Genomic DNA, 3,532 nt, shown 5'->3' with positions numbered 1-3,532 from the left:
GTTATCTGCAAGCGTCTGGGTGTCAGGCCTACTTCAGCGTGTGCTCTGCAGACCTGTGCCAGCGTGCTTTGACAGTTGCCAATCATATCTGGTGTCTCTTTAGCGTGCTTTTACAAAGAAAAAAGGTTTCCAGTGTCAGCTAATAGCAGACAGTCAGTGTCCTTCAAGCAGCTCTGTCAGGCCTTCCTTCAGCGTGTGCCCTGCACAACCCTGCCAGCATACTTTGACAGTTGCCACTCATATCTGGTGTCTCTATAGCGTGCTTTTACAACCAAAATTTTGTTTCCACTGTAATAGAAGAGCAGTTGCCTGCCTGCCAGCTTCTGTGTGAGGTTCACATTGGATACTGTGCCTACTTGCCCAGTGCCACCACTCATATCTGTTTTAACAATTGGTTAAGCTTTACATTTAAAATATTTTTTTTTTTTCACTGTAATAGAAGAGCAGTTGCCTGCCTGCCAGCTTCTGTGTGAGGTTCACATTGGATACTGTGCCCACTTGCCCAGTGCCACCACTCATATCTGTTTTAACAATTGGTTAAGCTTTAGATTTAAAATAAATAAAAAAATTTCACTGTAATAGAAGAGTAGTTGCCTGCCTGCCAGCTTCTGTGTCAGGTTGGATGCCTTGCCCATTTGCACAGTCAGTGCCACCACTCATATCTGTTTTAACAATAGCTTAAGCTTTAGATTTTAAAGAAATCATTTTTTTTCACTGTAATAGAAGATCAGTTAGTTGTCTGCAAGCGTCTGGGTGTCAGGCCTACTTCAGCGTGTGCTCTGCAGACCTGTGCCAGCGTGCTTTGACAGTTGCCAATCATATCTGGTGTCTCTTTAGCGTGCTTTTACAAAGAAAAAAGGTTTCCAGTGTAAGCTAATAGCAGACAGTCAGTGTCCTTCAAGCGGCTCTGTCAGGCCTTCCTTCAGCGTGTGCCCTGCACAACCCTGCCAGCGTACTTTGACAGTTGCCACTCATATCTGGTGTCTCTATAGCGTGCTTTTACAACCAAAATTTTGTTTCCACTGTAATAGAAGAGCAGTTGCCTGCCTGCCAGCTTCTGTGTGAGGTTCACATTGGATACTGTGCCTACTTGCCCAGTGCCACCACTCAAATCTGTTTTAACAATTGGTTAAGCTTTACATTTAAAATAAATATTTTTTTTTCACTGTAATAGAAGAGCAGTTGCCTGCCTGCCAGCTTCTGTGTGAGGTTCACATTGGATACTGTGCCCACTTGCCCAGTGCCACCACTCATATCTGTTTTAACAATTGGTTAAGCTTTAGATTTAAAATAAATAATTTTTTTTCACTGTAATAGAAGAGCAGTTGCCTGCCTGCCTGCCAGCTTCTGTGTCAGGTTGGATGCCTTGCCCATTTGCACAGTCAGTGCCACCACTCATATCTGTTTTAACAATTGGTTAAGCTTTAGATTTTAAATAAATAATTTTTTTCACTGTAATAGAAGAGCAGTTGCCTGCCTGCCAGCTTCTGTGTGAGGTTCACATTGGATACTGTGCCCACTTGCCCAGTGCCACCACTCATATCTGTTTTAACAATTGGTTAAGCTTTAGATTTAAAATAAATAATTTGTTTTCACTGTAATAGAAGAGCAGTTGCCTGCCTGCCAGCTTCTGTGTGAGGTTCACATTGGATACTGTGCCCACTTGCCCAGTGCCACCATTGGATACCTTGCCCATTTGCACAGTCAGTGCCACCACTCATATCTGTTTTAACAATAGCTTAAGCTTTAGATTTTAAAGAAATCATTTTTTTTCACTGTAATAGAAGATCAGTTAGTTGTCTGCAAGCGTCTGGGTGTCAGGCCTACTTCAGCGTGTGCTCTGCAGACCTGTGCCAGCGTGCTTTGACAGTTGCCAATCATATCTGGTGTCTCTTTAGCGTGCTTTTACAAAGAAAAAAGGTTTCCAGTGTAAGCTAATAGCAGACAGTCAGTGTCCTTCAAGCGGCTCTGTCAGGCCTTCCTTCAGCGTGTGCCCTGCACAACCCTGCCAGCGTGCTTTGACAGTTGCCAATCATATTTGGTGTCTCTATAGCGTGCTTTTAAAACCAAAATTTGTTTTTCACTGTTATAGATTGAATAGCAGTTACTTGTCTTCAAGCGGGTGTCTCAGGCCTACAGTGTGTGCTCTGCAGAACTGTTCCAGTGCACATTGCCAATCATATCTGGTGTCTCTATAGCGTGCTTTTAAAACCAAAATTTATTTTTCACTGTTATAGATTGAATAGCAGTTACTTGTCTTCAAGCGGGTGTCTCAGGCCTACAGTGTGTGCTCTGCAGAACTGTTCCAGTGCACATTGCCAATCATATCTGGTGTCTCTATAGCGTGCTTTTAAAACCAAAATTTATTTTTCACTGTTATAGATTGAATAGCAGTTACTTGTCTTCAAGCGGGTGTCTTAGGCCTACAGTGTGTGCTCTGCAGAACTGTTACAGTTCACATTGCCAATCATATCTGGTCTCACAGTAGCTTGCACGCATAGTACCACTAATCCCCCAAAAAATGACAGGCAGAGGCAGGCCACCCCGCAGGGGCCGTCGTGGTCGTGGTGCTGTGATTCCCTTTTGCCCTAGAATAATGCCCAGTTTTCAGAAGCCACGTACCCTGAACTTGAAAAGTTCTGAGGACATAGTTGACTGGCTAACACAGGACACCCAATCTTGTACAGCCTCCGCTCGGAACCTTGACGCACCATCCTCCTCCAGCTTAGCTTCAGGCACCTCTCAAGATAGCACTCACCCGCCTGCCGCCACCACCAAAACTAGCACCACAGCCGCTTTACTTGGTATGTCAGAGGAGTTATTCACACACCCGTTTGAAGAAATGAGTGATGCGCAACCATTATTGCTAGAGGATGTAGATAACAGGGATATGTCTCAGGCAGGCAGCATTAAACACATGGAGGTACGGTGTGATGATGATGATGTTGTACCCGCTGCTGCTTCCTTTTCTGAGTTGTCAGATACAAGCGAAGCGGTTGATGATGACGATGCGTCCATGGATGTCACGTGGGTGCCCGCTCGGCAAGAAGAAGAACAGGGCGAAAGTTCAGATGGGGAGACAGAGAGGAGGAGGAGACGAGTTGGAAGCAGGGGGGGGGTCGTCGCAAGGAGCTAGTGGCACAGTCAGACAGCATGCATCGGCACCCGGGGTCAGCCCGACAGCACGCCAATCAACGCATGCTGTGTCCACCACCAGAATGCCGTCATTGCAGAGCTCAGCAGTGTGGCATTTTTTTTGTGTGTCTGCCTCTGACAACAGCGATGCCATTTGCAACCTGTGCCAAAGGAAACTGAGTCGTGGGAGGTCCAACACCCACCTAGGTACAACTGCTTTGCGTAGGCACATGATCTCACATCACAAACGCCTATGGGATCAACACATGAGTACAAGCAGCACGCCTACTCTAAGCCGCCATCCTCCTCCTGGTCCAGCATCTTCAGCCACGTCAACCACTGCTGTCCTTCTTGCCCCCTCTCAACCATCCGCCACTCCGTCTCCCGCCTTGAGCAG

This window comes from Pelobates fuscus, chromosome 6 (assembly GCF_036172605.1).
Source record: "Pelobates fuscus isolate aPelFus1 chromosome 6, aPelFus1.pri, whole genome shotgun sequence".
Classification (NCBI taxonomy): domain Eukaryota; kingdom Metazoa; phylum Chordata; class Amphibia; order Anura; family Pelobatidae; genus Pelobates; species Pelobates fuscus.
This window is presented reverse-complemented; position numbering follows the sequence as displayed.